The sequence below is a fragment of the Puma concolor genome, chromosome A1 (assembly GCF_028749965.1).
Source record: "Puma concolor isolate L17-30 chromosome A1, mPumCon1.1.hap2, whole genome shotgun sequence".
Lineage (NCBI taxonomy): Eukaryota > Metazoa > Chordata > Mammalia > Carnivora > Felidae > Puma > Puma concolor.
Window position 1 is genome coordinate 150848739 of NC_141667.1, and position 17975 is coordinate 150866713.

Here is a 17975-nt window from a genome sequence, read left to right on the forward strand (position 1 = left end):
CCCAAAACACTTCACCTGAATTGAGTTTTGAGGAAAGAGTCCAACAAATCCAGATTATGGGAGAAAACTGATGTGGAGCCTTCATGACACCAGGAAAGACAAACAATATGGAGGGACTGTGGTAGATTAAAAGACTTTAATAAACATGACAAATAAGTGCAACGCTTGATCATTGATTGGATCCCAGATGTAAAAATAAGGCCCAAAAGGACATTACTGGGGCCACTGGGAAAAGTTGAATATGGACTGTATAAGAGAAATGTTTTTGGGTTAATGTTTCCTGGGTGTGACACCCGACCTCAGGTTTTGTAGAACGTCCTTGTTCTAAGGAGATACTGATACACTTACTCTTAAATGGTTCAGCTGAAGTTATGAGGGCTGAGATAAAACACACACTGCCAGATGTTAATGAGGAATGGATTGAAGTGGGGTGTACACCATTCCATACGAAGTTTTCTGAGTAAAAAGCTTGGGGACATCTCCAAGTCCCTGTAGATAATGGCAGCCACCTAAAGGCAAACTTCTCCATACAGATCGACCAAGAGCGCAAATAAAACCACCCACACTGGGGCCTAGAGCGTGACCAGGAGACAGGCTGCTGCCCACCTGTAGTTGGTGTGAGTGAGGCGAGAGACCCCACCTGCAGAGCCTGCTCCAGAGAACTGCTGGCATGGCAGGTCGGGCAGAGACCAGGTGGGAAAGAGGAGCAGGGAACTAGGGCCAAGAATTTAGACAAAATGACACCAGAAGGAGAAAGTCCCACTAGAGTGGGGCAGTTCTGAGAGCAGATGTGAGACCAGGTGAGAGGCAGCACTGGATTCTGGGGGGATTCAAAAGGGACAGAAAGCGTGCAGGACCAGGGTTGGCTGTCTTGGAAAGATCCTGCTTCTAGAGGATGTGGCTCAGAGGTGGAGGCCTTTAGAGGGTTGGGGGTAAATGGATAGGGTAAAAAAAAAAGTAGTATGGGGAAATCAAAGGCCTATAGAAGCAAAAGTGAATGGTAAATTTGGCAGACACCAAACCATCCCACACCGGGTAAGACTCCAAGTAAAGGAGTCCTTAAACCAACAGAAGAGGGCACTCCTGAACTAAGAAATCTGATGTTACCCAAATCCCCAAGGCTAGCCTATGATTGGTCTATTATTCCCACTACCTGCAAACATAAAGACATTTCTTTTTCTTTTTTAAGTTTATTTATTTATTTTGGGGTGGGGGGAGAGGCAGAGAGGGAGAGTGAGAATCTTAAGCAGGCTCCATGCTGTCAGCCTGGAGCCTGACACAGGGCTCAATTCCTCAAACCATGGGATTGTGACCTAAGCCAAAATCATTCATCAGACACTTAACCAACTAAGCCACCCACGCTCCCCAAGACACTTCTAAGTCAACAGAGGGTAACAAACAGTATCTATACAAAAGCAATTTAAGGGGCTGACAATCATTCTCCCCAGAAACTAATTTACATGGGAATAATGTAACACAGAATCCTGACTTGAATAGCCTTACGAAAGCGTCTGAAACGTGACAAAATGCCTTACATATAAACTTGAAAACTCAAAACGGAAATGGACACACACACAAAAGGTACACACAAAACTAGAATTCCCAAACTCAGGAGAGAAAATGAAAAACACAACATCATCTCAGAAATGAACACTAAAGTAGACGCTCTTTTAGGGAGAATAGATTTGACTGAAATTTTAATAAAGTTCATTGAGGAAATGAATGAAAACAACCATAAAACCAAAATGAAATAAAAACAGTAGCAAAGAGGATTATATAGAAAGTGATAGATACAGAAGATGGGCAAAAAAGATCTAGTGTATAGACATAGCATTGGAAGAAAAACAACATAATTAGCAGCATAATGATTTTCCAAGAAATCTTTCTGGAAATAAAAGCAGACTTGAATCTGCATAGCTAACTTCCCCCCACCCCTTGCCCAGTGCACTTGAGAAAATTGATACTGAATGGGCAACTCCAAGATATTTCTTAGTAAAATGATTAGACTTTAAAGGTAAAGAAAAAAACAATCTTCTGGAGCTCCAGGAAAAATGATCAAGTGACTCATAAAAGGAAGAAAAACATGTTTACATCAGACTTCTTGACAACTGCATGTAAGCAATACAACCCAGAGCAACGTTATAATGAATTCAAAGAAAGCAAGTGTGAGCTAGGATTTTATAACCAGCCAAACTATCCTTCAGGTATCAAGAGGACAGAAAACAATGCCAACATAAAATGAATCAGGGAACGTCATACTCATGAGTCCTTCTTGAAGAACCTGTCAGAAGCTACACTTTATCAAACCAAGGAATGACTAGGAAAACTAGTAAAAATAACAAATCTAACACCATTGTGCTGGATGGACTAAAGCACCTGCCATCCCTATCTCCTGGAGTTCACGCCCTGGAGTGTGGATGGAACCATTGACTTTCCTCTAACCAACAGAATATGGCAATAAGCTCTTGTCCTGCAACTAAAATAAGGTGAGTGTTGCTGGCAACCACATAGGTAGAAGAGCAGATCTATTCCTACCTCAGCCTCTAGATGAGGATTAGTCCTGGCCGACACCAGTAAGAACCCAGCAAAGCCACGCCTGGACCTCACATCCAGATGGCTAACACAATCATATTGAAACATAATATATCATGCCCAAGTGGCTTCCGTTTCAGGAAGGCAAGGATGGCTTAATATTCATATTTAATAAATTTTGTGTCTTATTGTTTGCCTTATCCTCTCATCCTGGACCTGGTATCAGGAAATCCATTAGTATGATTAATCTTATCGTGCTTGCCTTGGCAGCACATATACTAAAGTTGGAACAATATAGAGAAGATTAGCATGAACCCTGCACAAGAAGAGAGGTAAGTTTATGAAGCCTTCTGTATTTAAAAAAGGTGGGGGGCACCTGGGTGGCTCAGTCGGTTAAGCATCCGACTTCGGCTCAGGTCATGATCTTGCGATTCATGGGTTTGTTTGAGCTCTGCGTCGGGCTCTGTGCTGATAGCTCAGAGTCTGGAGCCAGCTTCAGATTCTGTGTCTCCCTCTCTCTCTGCCCTTCCCCTGCTTGCATGCATTCTCTTTCTCTCTCAAAAATAAATAAAACATTAAAAAAATAAAAAAATAAAAATAAAAGATTCATCTTATTAACAGTGCTAGGAGAAATATCATATAATTATCTCCATATAGGTCTTCAATGAAAATCAATATTCATTCTTGATTTTAAGAAACCACCCAATAAAATAGGAATTAATGTGTACCCCCACATATACATACATACATCTCCCTATCTCTGTTCTAAAGTCAGTACCTCTCTCTCTCTCTTTTTTGACATGCAAGGCAGAATGTTATTCACTTTTGTGTTGAACAGTGTAAAAACCAAAAAATCTGGATTGACTTTAGGTAACAATAATTTAAAAGATAGAAAGCCCCTATTACGGAAATTTTTAAATTGATATTTGACAAGTTATACAATAAATGAAGAAAACTAACACTAGAACAGGCTAGGGATCAACTAACACAATACAACATGTTAACACATGTGGTCAAAGGATGGATGTGTATCATCCATCACCTTCCATGTAACATCCTGGCTGGTGTTTGTTTTATTTTGAGGGGGGGCGGGGCTAAAGTCAGCATCTCCTGTAACAGGAGAAGTACTAGAGACTTTTTTTACTAACCTCAGGAACAAGGGAAGGAGGCTCATTATACCTAATATTGAATATTAAATGGGAAGGGTGTCAGGTGGCTCAGTCGGTTGAATGTCCAACTTCTGATTTCGACTCAGGTCATGATCTCTCAGTTCTGGAGCTCGAGACCCACATGGGGCTCTGTGCTGACAGTGTGGAGCCTGCTTGGGATTTTCTCTCTCCTTCTGTCTCTGCCCCTTCCCCACTTGTGCTCTCTCCCTCCCTCTCTCTCAATTAATAAAAACTTAACATGTTTTTAAAAAGTTTTTTAAAATGTTTATTTATTTTTGAGAGAGAGACAGAGCGTGAGTGGGGGAGGGGCAGAGAGAGAGGGAGACACGGGATCTGAAGCAGGCTCCAGGCTCGGAGCTGTCAGCACAGAGCCTGACTCGGGGTCGAACTCATGAGCCACGAGGTCATGACCTGAGCTGAAGTCAGAGGCTTAACCGACTGAGCCACCCAGGTGCCCCAATAAATAAAAACTTAAAAAAAATAAAAAAATATTGAATGGGAGGTATTTAGCCAATTTAATTAGATAAGAGAAAGCAAGTAGATGCATAAAAATCAGTAAAGAAGAAGTCAAACTATTTCAAGTTTCAGATGATAGAATCCCTAAACTCTCTAAAAGGATTAATGCTGAAACTAATAACAAAATAAATTCAGTGAGGTAGGTGCACACAAAACAGCACACATACACACACATACACACACTGACCCATTCTAGACAGGATGGAAGAAAAAAATTATAATAACAACAAACAAAGCCACATCCTCATGAATAAACTTAATAAAAACATGTGAGGAAAACTTCAAAATGCTCCTGAAAGTGGTCTTGAACAAATAAGACTAAATAGTATTTTTTTATTAAAAAAAATTTTGTTTTAATGTTTATTCATTTTTGAGAGACAGAGCACAAGTTGGGGAGGGGTAGAGAGAGAGGGAGACACAGAATCAGAAGCAGGCTCTAGGTTCTGAGCTGTCAGCACAGAGCCTGACGCGGGGCATGAACTCATGAACTGTGAGATCATGACCTGAACCCAAGTCAGACGCTCAACCGACTGAGTCACCCAGGCGCCCCAAGACTAAGTAGTCTTGAACACACAGAAAGATGTTCCTTGGTTTTGGATAAGATGGCTCAACTTGATAACGGTGTCAATTACCCTGAAGTTTATCTGTAAATGTGATATCCCAACAAAAGATAGTGGCCACACGCAGGAATAGCTAGGATGCCCTGACACGGAAGCAGACAGAGGAGGTCTAACTCTACCAGATATTCAAACACAGTAATGGGAGTTGAGTTCAACCTCTCCCTCCTATTGAAACAATTGTGGATGAAGCCCTTCCTTGCTGTTTGCACACACACGCGCAACATAATGACGCCTTTACAATGCCCACCAGGGGGGACCAGCACAAGAAGAGACAGAGCTAGTGAGACAGACTGGAAAGCCCAGAATTAGGTCCAATGCATTTGGGTGTTTATTATATGACACGGGTGCATTTCAGATCACTGGGGAAAAGACAGCCTCTTCAATACATAGTGCTGGGATAGAGAGACAGACATTTGGAAGAAGATTCAATTGGATCCATGAACCAAACAAGCATTAGAAAACACACGTAGGGGCGCCTGGATGGCTCAGTCAGTTAAGCATCCAACTCTTGATTTAAGCTCAGGTCATGATCTCAGGGTTCACGAGTTCAAGCCCCGCATGGGGCTTTGTGTTGACAGCTCAGAGCCTACGTGGGATTCTCTCTCCCTCTCTCTCTCTGCCCCTCCCCTGCTCACTCTCTCTCTCTCTCAAAATAAAAAAACTTAAAAAAAAAAACCCAACATGGGTACATTCCATACAATCAGATATAAGAACAGTCTTTCTAACTAGGATTCAAAATCTAGATGCAATGAAAGAATAATTAAATCAACTATGTGAAAATAGAAAGCTTTTACTGGCAAAACCTGCCATAAACAAAATTTTTAAAAAACTGGGAGCAACACTTGCAAAAAAAATAATAATAATAGATAAAGCACTAATCTATGTATTTAAACAAACTTCAATCCAAGGGGGAAAAAGGACCAAAAATCCAATAGGAAGCGGGCAAAATAGACAGGCAATTGACAGAAAAAGATAGTTAAGTGACTTGAAATCGTATACAAAGATGTCCAGTTGCATTCATAATAGAAAGGTAAATTAAAACACACTGAAATACTATTTCCTGGCTCTGAGAGAGGTTGCAGGGGAAACAGACACAGCCATTCACTGCTGGGGAAAGGGGAATTTGGGAGTAGCTAACAAAACAAATACATATTTATTCCTAGGAATTAAAGATACACCTTCACAAATGGAAACAACATGTATGTGAGGCTATCCTTAACCTACTGATTGTAATAACAGAGGCCTGGAACAAACCAAATGTCCCTCTGCAGGGCACAAGCTGAGTAAGTATGATACAGCCACTCCGTAGAGTAGGTCCTTGTACAAAACCAAGAGGAAAGTCTCTATTAACTGGTAAGGAGACATTTTTAATTGCAAAAAGCAAGGTGCAAAAGAGATGGATATGTTAATTTTGTGATAACGCATAAATGGACGAATAAACCAGAAGTGGTTTTAAGTGGTTACATCCAGTGTAGGAACAAGGAGGAAGAATCAGGGACCGGATTGAGACTTCTTGGTATAGCTTTTTTTTTTTTTGAAATTTTGGCATTGAACCATGTAAATGTTTTACGTACTCAAAAAATAAAATTATATCATAAACACTAAAAAGGAAAAAAAAAACCCAAATCTCATGCAAACAGAAATAGCTGAAGCTATTGGTATAAACAAACTGATAACACGCTCACATAGGGCCGACTACACACCCAAAGACATCCTGAACTTGACCTGGTAGGTTTTGGTAAGCAGTGGTTTGGATGTAGTGACTCTAAAACTCTTTGGGATATATTCTAAGACTAAGCAAATGATTACCTATGTTGATGTTTGGGGAGAACCAGGTTCTTACTGTGGGAGGAAGATGAAAATACAAATTTTTAGTTAAAAAACAAAAACCTGATTTCTTGCCTCGGTGCACTGAGAAGGCCTAGAGACAATGACGCCAAGCACTCTGAGCACATTGAAAGTCCAGATACTAGTTTCTGAAGCCCACCCCCCGACTCAGAGGTACGGAGGCTTCTTGGAGAAGTGGCTGACTCTAGGTCTGGGTCAAAATACAAGTGAGAGCTGGAACAACGCGCCAAGACGTCTGGGGACATGTCAAAAGGACGCAGAGAGACCAGCCTGAACACCCAGCCCAAGTATCCAGCAGCACCCTGTCTTATCTTTGCGAACTCCCGGCAGGTGCCCTGCTTCCACGGGGAGGTCTGAGAGCAGCGGGGGCCCGCTGGGGACATGCCAGGAGTGGGGCAGTTGCTTGAGCCCAAACCAGGCTCCTCTGGCCACTACCGCTGGCAACTGCACCACTTGCAGAAAGCCCCTCCATACTCATGCCCTCCTTGCCCTGTGAGGAGGGAGGAAGCCTCCACGTGGCTGCAGTCCCACTGGAGTGAGGGTGACTCCACATTGGGTTGGTTCGCTCCTCCTCAAAAATCCTTGGTGGACTCCAGCAGCCTCCTCCTTGCTTGCTCCCTATCCTGCCCCAAGTCCTCTCTACCCACTTGGGGTAGGGGGGGCATCCTTGCAGTACACAAACTGTACCTCTCCCCTTCCCCCCTCCCACCGGGACTGTGCATCGCACCCAGAGAAAAACCCAAACTTCACAGCTCTGTTCCAGCTCCTTCCACCCACCACCTGTGTCTGCCTCAGGGGCCTCCCATCTGCTGTTCCCTCAGAACTTTTCAGTGGGCTCCCACCTTGTAACTGTATCACAGCTAGTGGTCACTTCTCAGGGACCCTTCCTGATCCTCCCCTTACCAGGCTAAGTCTCAGCCCCCACCCCAGTCTCTCTCTCTGCAATAACTCTGTTTTGTTTTCTTCCTAGCAGGTATCCTCGGCCATGACCTCAGTCTTCAATTACTCGTTCAGCTTCCCTAAGCACTTACTGGGGCTGGGAGCAGACAGCACACAATAGGGGCTCAGTGAATGCCCTGGGTGAGGGAGTGGACAACCTCACCCCAGTCGCTGGGCATAACGGCTGGAGTTTGGCTTCCGTGGTTGGAAAGGCAGCTTTGTCAATTCTTAGTCCTGTGACCTTGAATAAGTCCTGTCACCTCCCTAAACCTTAGTTATTTCCATGGTAAGATGAGGACATAGCTGTTGCCCGCAGGTAAGCCTCCCCAGGGTGCTTCTTGGACTACTGAAGCCCAGCAGGTCATTTGCCTCAGGGGCCCAGGAGGCAGGAGGGAAGAGGCTGGGGTGAGCCCCTCCACCACGACCCCAAGCTGCCAAGTCTGCTCTCTCCACACTGCCCCCTATACAGAGCAGAGCATGGGACAGGGTTGGGAGCACACCTCACCACCTCCCCTCCAGGCCTGCCTTTCCCTACCTGAACACAGAGAGGAGTGGACTAGGGGTCCCCTGACCCTGTCCGCTGCCACCGTGTGAGGCACCACTCAGAATCCCAAGCTGACTCCACTGTCCCTGCAGGCTCTCTGATCGTAGCATTGATCATTTCCTCAATCCGATCCCAGCTTCAGAGACAATACCCTCTTTCTCTCATTCACAAGCAACCGGCAGGTCAGCTGTTCCCATTTCATAGACCGGGAAACTGAGGTCCGGCGCGGGGTGGAGGCCTTGGGTCCAGGCTGGCTTTTTCTGCCACTCCGGTGGCAGCAGGAGGTGGCTGCTCACCCCGAGTGAGTGGCGGGGGGCGTGCAGCAGAGCCAGTCTCTCGCCCCGCGGGCGGCCGGGGGGGTGTGCCCTCCGCCGGTGGTCTCCCCGCCGCCGCCCTGGCGCACGCACCCTGTAGCCCCCCCCCCCCCCCCCCCCGCCGCTCCGGCCGCACACTCCCGCGCGCCGCGTCTCCGGGGCCCGCCAACCGGCCGGCCACGCGCACTGTCACCCGCGCGCGCACCTGTGCTCCGGGTCAGGCCCGCGCGTCCCCGCGCCGCGGCCCGGACGCCCGCGGTCCCCGCCCGTTCGCCGCCCCGCACCTCCCGCCTCGGCACCCGCGCCCCGCCGCCGCCCGCAGCCCCTCCCCAGCGCCCGCAGCCCCGCGCCCTTGCCCGCAGCGCTCGTGTTCCGCCCGGCCGCGCCCCCACTCACCGGCTCCCGGCGCGCTAGGACCCCGGGCCCGGCCCATGGGCAGCGCCCGTCGCTCTCGCTGCGAGCCGCGGCGCCTCGGACCCGGGGCGCTGCCCGTCGCCCGCTGTCAGCGCGGCTCCCAAGCGCAGCCCGCCGTGCGCTCACGGCCGGCCCCGGAGCAGCGCGGCGCGGCGCCCCCTCGCGGCCACACGAGGAAGTGCGGGCCGCGCGGGCCGCGGGGTGGGGCTGCGGGCGCCCTGGCCAAGCAGGGCCCTTGCAGCTCCTCTCTTGGGGCCTCCGGTACCGCGGGCCGCCCTGCCCACGCGCCTCTCCTCTGCTCCAAGCCTCAGGGTCAAGGCCGAGCGTCTAGCCCTGCGTTCAGGGCCCTCCTTTGCTGCTCACCTCCCACCCCTGTGGTCAAGACCCACTATGAGCATCATTCGCTGCTCCCCCGAGCGTGGCTCCTGCTGGACTCTGCACCCGAACTGCCCCTCACTGACTTCCTCACCTGGCAAAGCTCTGGTACCCTAAGACCTTGGTTTACCCCCTTTCCTCATTGTTGGGCTCTGGCCACTCCTCTGGCCTCTCCTCCTTCTTCCATGGCCACTCAACTGTGGTTTGTGTCCCTGAGTCATGTGGGCACAGAGTGGGCATCAAGGGGGTGGGGAAGACTGCATGTAATCCCCCGACTGCCCTCCGTGGGAGAGGGACGGCAGGCCCAAGAACTGGCCGACAGGGAGGGTAGGTCACCACTCTGAGGACGCTGGGTGCTAGAAAGAAAATGGTGTGCTATTTCACTTTTAGAATGGTGGAGAGAACCTGAAGAGGATCTGGTGAACTTCCTCAACTGGCTCCACCTGGACATTGAAAGCTTCCTGGTTTATTCCAACATAGACGTCAGGACAGCAGTCCTCTGTATCAGTTGTAACCTGACCAATGAGATGTGGCAGCAAACCCAACCCAAACAGCTCAAGCAAAAATAATTTATTGGCTCATGAAGCATTTTTTTTTTTTTTAAAGCCAGGGCATGCTGCTTTCAGGAATAGCTAGATCCAGGTGCTGAAACAATATGAATAGGAATCTACCTCTCTCATCTCCTAGACCCGCTGTAGCAGAATGGCCCTCAGCAGCCTTGGGTTGACACCCTCAGAAAGAGCATACCTGCCTGATAGTTCTGGTGAGAGCCCGGGCTGCCACACACAGGCTCAGAGGAGCCTGGCTCAGGCTATTTCCAGACACCTGGACAGTGAGGATCACAGGCCTGGGTGTTGCCTCCCTGGAGCTGGGGTGAATTTAGGTCTGTGTCAACCCTGAGAATGGATGGAGTAGGGCTCTGTCTGCTCCAAGCATGTCTTGAGGGCTGTTTCCAGAATGCTGGACAAGTGAAAACAACAGAGTCCAGCCTGTGGCTTGCATAGTTGGGGAAACTGAGGCCTGGAGTGAGTGAGCAGGTGCCTGCCTGGGGTGCACACATGTATTAGGGTTGTGGCTTGGTTGGACTGGCAGGGAGGCAACAGGGCCTTGGGACAAGACCAGGCCAGAGGCTGACCCCAGTAAGGCTGATGCCCAAGACCAATGTCAAGGGTCAGGCTGGGGTGAAGAGGCAAGGGGAGACAGAGGCAGGCTGGGGATGACGGCAGGTGCTGGGGCCAATCCTTAGGCTGGTGTGTTTGCTCCAATTCCCACCCCACACCCCTGGCCCTCAGGTGTGTTACCCAGAGGCATGCTGGGGGTCTAGGAAGAGAAGGTTGCAGGAGGGAACTTGTAAGAGCTGGCCCACTCACCTGTGACATGCAGGGGCCAGAGCAGCCATGAGGGACCCTCTAACTGACTGTAGTTGCAGAGAAGCAGGGCAGTCTCTCCCTACCCTGTCCCGTCTCTTTGAGCAAAAGCCTGGGGGTCACTGATGCATGATTGTCCCGCTGAGTGAGGGGTGGGGTGCTGGGAGTCAGGGGACAGAGCCCGGGAGAGCAGCTGAAACCTGAAAGCAACCTTTTTTGTGGCCGCAGTTCATGTCCCAAGTGGGTGAGTGGGCGGGGCTCTGCCCTGTGATGAGAGGAGGTGGCCATGTCCTCTCCCACTGCACAAGAGGTCAGGTTGGCGGTGCCCAGCAGTCCCTTGGGCCGAGTCTTGAGGCCAGCATGGAGTTCTGGCCCAGGGTAGTACTGGCTGCTGGTGTGTATCCGGGCCCCGGGAGAGGTCTGGCCAGTGTTGGTACCAGGTTTCCCCAGCCCCCTCCTAACTCCTCTGAGAACACACTGTCCAGCAAGGCCCCTTACCCTGCCCCGCCCCACCTACCTTCCTGCTCCCCAGAATGTGGGGTCCGGGATGCAGGGGTAGCCTCCTGTGAGCTGTCAGCTCAGCTTACCTGCCCCCCCTGAGATATCCAGTGAATACTACCTGAAGCCCTGTGTGTGCCACAGAGAGCCCTGCCCCCTCAGAGCCCACAGTTTAGAGAGGAGACACTGAAAACTAACCATACAAACAAAAGAATAACAAAAGCAATCTTTTCAGAGAGCGCTTAAGTGCCATACATTAATTAGTACAGGGTCAGGTGGTGGAGCGGGGCTGGGACTATTTTGGAGGGGAGGCTCAGGGAAGGACCCCTCTGCCCAGGGCATGTAGCGTTTGGGTTGAGACCTGAATAAGGAGCCAGCCCCACAAAGTCTGTGGGAGGAGCGTCCCGGGTAGAGGGGATAGCAGAAGCAAAGGCCCTGTGGACAGTACATGCTTCTCACCTTTGTGAGGAAGGAAAGAGGCCGGGTGCCTGGATGGGAGAAGAGGGTGGTGGACAGAGCAGGAGCCCAGGTGGAAGGAGGCAAGGCAGGTCGGGGCCTTCTGGGGCATGAGAAGCTGGGATTCTGGCCCAGGGGAGGCGATGTGCTGTCACCAGGTGTACTGGTCCTGGCACCCATGAGCCCTTTCTGGTACCCCGTGGCCCAGATGGTACCTGTCACACACAAGCGACTCTGAAGCCACCTGAGTTTGCTCCACTATCCCAGCACTGGGATGGCAGGGCTGGGGTCCTTGTCCCCTGAGGAGGCTGCCCCTGGAGCTGCTGTACTGAGGGTGGATGAGAGGGAGGGGGTGGTGGGCAGGGGAAGGAGGCTGGGGGAGTCCTGAGAGTTATTGCTGGGGGAGAAGCCATTGGGTGATGGAAAGATGACAAGGATGTGTGAGGGGTGACAGAGGAGCCTGGAGCCTGGCCAGAGTGGACAGGGGGCCTTCTGAGACTGTGGGGCCAGGGCGGCATTTGGAGGACGCCTGGAGGCGGCCAGATTTAGGGTTGCAGGGCCTGGTGTGGCCGTCATGGGTGACAGAAGGAGACACCAGGGTTCCAGTCGCTGCAGACACTCAGCCCCTGGACCCTGGGAGACCTGTCTGCCCCAACTCTTGGCTCAGCCAGAGCAGGTGACTCAGGGAGGAGCCTGACACCAAGAGGGACTGCTGAGCAGTGTCACCAATAACCTCAGAGAATGGTGAGGAGTGAACTCTGGGCCCTGGCCCGTGTGTTTATTAGTGTAACTAACTCATAACTCATCTGTTCTTGGGTCTGGGAAAAATTCTCCAAATTTACTATAAGAGCAAAGCTCCAGGAAAAAGTCATCATATTGGCAGCCACTAGTGGGGGGCACTGTTAGGGACTGAATGTGTCCTCCCACCCCCAGCAAATTTACATGTTGAAATCCTAAACACCAAAGTCATGGTGTTACAAAGAGGTGGGCCTTAGGGAGGTTACTAAGTCAAGAAGATGAACCCTCATGGGGTGCTTGAGTGGCTCAGTTGGTTAAGCGTCTAACTTCAGCTCAGGTCATGATCTCATAGTTTGTGAGTTCAAGCCCCATGTCGGGATCTGTGCTAACAGCTCAGAGCCTGGAGCCTGCTTCAGATTCTGTGTCTCCCTCTCTCTCTACCCGTCTCCCTCCTTTGCTCATACTCTGTCTCTGTATTTCTAAAAAACAAATACACATTAAAAAAAAAAAAGAAGGTGAACCCTCATGAATGGGATTCCTGCCTTTATAAAAGAGACCCTGGGGCACCTGGGTGGTTCAGTCGGTTGAGCACCCAACTTTGACTCAGGTCATGACTTCAGCTGAGGTCATGATCTCACAGTTTTGAGTTCAAGCCCCACATCGGGCTCACTGCTATCAGCACAGAGCCTGCTTCAGATCCTCTGTCCCCCTCTCTCTGCCCCTCCCCTTCTTGTGCTCTCTCAAAAATAAATAAATAAATATTAAAAAAAGAGAGAGAGAGAGAAAGACCCCAAAGATTTCCCTTGCCCCTCTGCCTTGTGAGGGCACAGGAAAAAGATGACTATCTATGAACCAAGAAGCAGGCTCCCACCAGAACTCAGTGATACCCACACCCTGATCTTGGACCTCCAGCCTCCAGGACTGTGAAAGAGAAGTTTCTGTTGTTTATAAGCTGCCCAGCCCGTGGTACTTTGCCACAGAGGCCTGACTGAACTGAAACAGTCACATTCGATTATTGTTTATAGACCAGGGCCCTGACTACCCACCAATTCCCACTGGGACCCGAGAGAGAGAGTGAGTGTGCACATATGTGTGTGCACTTGTGCTGTGTGTTCCATGTATGTACATGGTGCACGTGTGTGGTGTGTGTGTGTGTGGCTCGTGTCTGGCATGCATGTGTTGGGGGGACACGTGTGGGTTTGATCCCCTGCTGGGTCCTCCAGCACAAGGCTCCAAACAGGGCTGGTCTGAGGACAAGGGCAGGCATTACAGGTGGGGTCCCCCGGGAAGCAGAGCCTGAGACGTTAGTGCAGGTGGTTTATGTGGGTGGGGAGCCAGGGAGGACAGGGAGGGCTAAAGGGGGAGGGGGGACAGCCCACACAGGGTGCATTATTAGGATGGTTGCCATCATGGGTGTCACAGGCCCAAGCTTCAGGGAGCTGCGTAGGAAACGTCTTCACTTCTCCCGCTGGGCAGAGGCTTATTTGTGTCTCCTGACTTCCTGGTGGCTCTTGCATGAAGGCTGAGCAGACTTCACATCTGAAGCAAAATTTCTGAGGCTGAAAAGCAGAGCGTGAGGTGGGCCCCTCCTGGCACATGCACAGAGCTGTCCACCCAGCTCGGAGGTAGGCGAGACTCAGCGCAGGGTGCAACGCTTGCCTGCAACATGTCCCCTGTCTGGGAACCCTCAGGTTCCCTCAGGTGCCACGTAAGGGTCACATGCTCACCCCTCCTCTTCTGCTAGAGTCGCCTGCAGGCAGCACTTCCGCCAGCCTGGGTGGCCACAAGGGGCACCCAGTGTCCCACAGGCGTGCACTGTGGTTCAGAGAAGCCCTTACAGGGTCCCGGAGGCAGCCTAAATCTGCAGGCCTGTGAAACACCTCCTGAGGGTCTTCAGCCTCCAAGCTCGGGGCACAGTTGCAATGTAACGGGCCCACAGGGTTCTTGGGGGGACTAATGGCATAAACGTCCTGTCTCCTCCAAGTGCTCCTGGCACTTGCCACACCGGAGACCTCACTTGTCCAGGCTGTCAAATGTCCCTGTGCAGAGGCATCACCTGGAACTTGAGGAGAGGCGGTACCCCAAGACCCCCATTGAGACTTGGGTTTGGGGGGTTGAGATGTCCCCCAGTCTGTATGTGTCACAAGAGCCCCAGGTGACACAGATACAGGCAGAAGATGGGGCACACTCTGAGAAGTGCTGATGGCCAGGGGTATAGAGTGATCACCCCATTTGTGGCGGGGAGAGGAGAAGCCACCCAGAGCTGTCCACATCCTAATCCTTGGAATCTGCAAATATTTGATCTTATACAGCAAAGGGGACGTGGCAGGTGTGATTCAGTTAGGACTCTGAGACGGGGACCTTATCCTGGATTATCTGGGGGAGCCCATGGATTCGCATGGGTGCTTGAAAGCAGAAGATAGGCAGAAGATTCAGAGAAAGAGATGTGTAGACGGAAGCAGAGTCAGAGAGATGCCAGGCTGCTGGCTTGAAAATGGAGGAAAGGGGCCATGAGCCAAGGACTGTGGCCAGCCTCTGGAAGCAGGAAAAGGCAAGGAGCAGATCTTCCTCCTAGAGCCTCCAGGTGGAACTCGCCCTGCGAACACCTTGCTTTAAGTCCACAGAAACCCATGTGGGACTTCTGACCTACAGAATGTGAGCTAATACACTCGTGTTGTTTTGAGCCATTAAGTCTGTGGTAATTGGAGACAGCAACAATAGGAAACTAAGACCCCATTCCACAAAAGAGGCTCAGAGAGGGCAGGTGGCTTGTGCGGGTGGCACAGCAGAGCCAGGGCCCAAGCCCTCCATGCTTTCCTCTGGCTGCCCTATGTGGGTTCAAGCCCCGTATCCGGCTCACTGCTGTCAGTGCAGAGTCCACTTCGGATCCTCTATCTCCCTCTCTCTCTGCCGCTCTCTCACTCTCTCTTTCTCTCAAAAATAAACTTAAAAATAAATAGAACTGACCAACAGGAAATCACAGAAGGTGGTTTGAGGACATCCATCTGTCCTAAATGTGATGCTGGCAATGAGCAGGATGGCAGTGGGAGCTCACGTTTGAAAAACACCTGGGGAGGCAACTGGGGGCCCACGGTGACAGGGACACGGTGGTCACAGCCGCATCCTAGGAGGCTCATTCCAGGGTTGGGTGAAGGACAGACAGTAGCTGGGCAAGAGTGGCAGACAGGAGACTCTTTGGCCACTACAGCCATGTCCCCATGCACAAGGGCTGGTTTACAGTGCGGGTGGTGGTGGAGATGGGTGATAAAGTTGGGGGTTAGATCTTCCTTCACCCAGGCAACTTCTCTTTGTCTTTAGCTGTCAACTGACTTGCGTTAAGTATTTGATGGCGACCACAGAGTGAGGTCTCCAGAGGCAGGGGCAGAGTGTCAGATTTATGGCCCACTTATTTATGAGCTGCCTGGCAAGCATTTGTCTAAATGAATGAAGGAATGGCCTGTGGTGGGGTGAGGTGAAGAGGGGACAGGAGGGGTCCTGGAAGGGGAGCTTGAAGAGCACTACAGCCCAGCTGAGGAGTCTGAACGTGGTCCTGGGGGAAGGATGCATTTAGATTTGCACAGAGGTGGCAGGATTTCCCTGGGCATCAGTGCTCTCTGCCTCCAGCTGGGCTGCTGGCTGTTTCTAGACAGGGGCAGGGGTGGGGGTTCAGGCTAAAGGGATGCCAGCACCGAGCTTCAGCAGGGCCGCTGATCTGAGCTCAGCAAGGCTAGGCCTGGTCTATGTCCTCTTGCTGGGCACAGCCATGGCCTATTTGTCCTGGTCAGTGGTGCCAGGTGGTCCCATACTGGTGGTGTGCGTGCATTTCTGGTGGCGAGTTTGCATGCGTGTACATGCGCACACACACACACACACACACACACACACACATTCACTCCAGTCTCCATCAGGATGTGTCTTCAGGCTGTGGCTTTGGGATGTTTGACATTTTCTGCTTCCTCCTGCTCTTCCCTGAATAAGCCTGGACACTCCCCAAAGGAAGCTCTTTTCTATTCAGAGTTTTGTGGGCAATTTACAAAAAAACAAAAACAAAAAAAAAACAAAAATAGGTTATTTATTGCCACAGTTGTGTTGAGTCACCCTTGAATTCTGGAATAAACCGTACAATGTTGGATTCAGTTAGCATCTCTGAAAAGGGCACATAATCTTGATCTTTTTCCAGTTTTCGAATCAAGATAATACCAACCTCCTAAACTGAGTTGGGTGGTTTGAAAATTTTGGATAAGATAGGGTTTTTCTGTTTTTGTGGAAGTTTAGTAAAAATCGACCTGTAAGACTGATTGGTCCTGGAGGGATTTAGGGGTGTAGGGGTGGGCTTTGGTTGCCATTTCCCTTTCTCTGATGATCACTGGTCCATTGGAGTTTTCTGGAGGCCATCCAGAGCATACTTGTCCAGCCTCAGACCCTGTCTGGGCACACACTGGCCCTTAAAATTTTTTTTTAATTTTTATTCTTGAGAAAGAGAGAGAGAGAGAGAGAGAGAGAGAGAGAGAGCAAGTGGGGGAGGGGCAGAGAGAGAGGGAGACACAGAATCCAGGTTCTGAGCTGTCAGTACAGAGTCCGACGTGGGCTCTAACTCATGAACTGAGAGATCATGACCTGAGCCAAAGTCAGACGCTTAACCGACTGAGCCACCCAGGTGTCCCCATAGTGTTATCATTCTTGAGACAATTTCAATCCCTTCTATTTCTATGGAAAATAGTCTGCTTCTCTTCACCACATGCATTAGAACGTTGTAAATATTACTTCTACTGGATCCTGGCTGGATATACCAGGAAAAGACTTTGGGGATACTGGGGAAACCCCAAGGCCTAGGTATTAGGCCAGATGAGAACTTATGGATGTGGATGGTTGGAGATCGGTAAATGAGGAATGCAGGTTATAAAAAGCACATATGGCATGACTTCATTTGGGCAAAAAAACCAAAACCAAAAAAAAAAAAAATTCCCCCAAACAAAAAAGAAAACCATCTAGATGTTTACATGTCCATAGAAAATCATGTGAAAAATACACAAATAACGTTATTAACAGTGGTGATCTCTGAAGGGGGGAATACGGTAGTTTCACATTCTTTTTTCTTGTTAAGTTTATTTATTTATTTTGAGAGAGAGAGAGAGAAAGTACATGCTTGGGGGAGGGGCAGAGAGAGAGGATCCCAAGCAGGCTCCACACTGTCAATGCAGAGCCTGACTCAGGGCTCAAACGCATGAATCGTGATATCATGACTTGAGCCGAAACCAAGAGGTGGACACTTAACTGACTGAGCCACACAGGTGCCCCTAAGTTTCTCAATATGTATACATGGAATATCCATATTTTGAATTAAAAAATTGTTTTAATGTTTATTTATTTTTGAGACAGAGAGAAGCAGAGCATGAATGGGGGAGGGGCAGAGAGAGGGGGAGACACAGAATCAGAAGCAGGCTCCAGGCTTTGAGCTGTCAGCACAGAGCCCGATGCGGGGCTCGAACTCATGAACCACGAGATCGTGACCTGAGCCGAAGTTGGATGCTTAACTGACTGAGCCACCCAGGAGCCCCTTTGCATTTTTTGAAATAGGGAGCAGATGGGAGGAGAGGAGGTGAAGAAAGGGAATATAGACTTCTGGTGCAAAGAGGAGCAATTGA

The 17975-nt window shown here is 49.9% G+C and overlaps 1 protein-coding gene and 1 non-coding gene across 2 annotated transcripts in view; one reads left to right on the forward strand and one right to left on the reverse strand.

Annotated features, from left to right (window-relative positions):
- The window catches only part of RASGEF1C (RasGEF domain family member 1C), an 88344-nt gene extending 79313 nt beyond the window's left edge, over positions 1-9031 (reverse strand). Inside the window, exon 1 of the mRNA XM_086706496.1 lies at positions 8879-9031. The gene's annotated coding sequence lies outside the window, so the exon portion shown is untranslated. The remainder of the gene's footprint in view (positions 1-8878) is intronic.
- Positions 2787-2892, forward strand: LOC112861800 (U6 spliceosomal RNA). Its single transcript, XR_003223695.1, has one exon. It is a non-coding gene; the product is annotated as a U6 spliceosomal RNA (small nuclear RNA).
- Positions 9032-17975: the final 8944 nt, after the last annotated feature.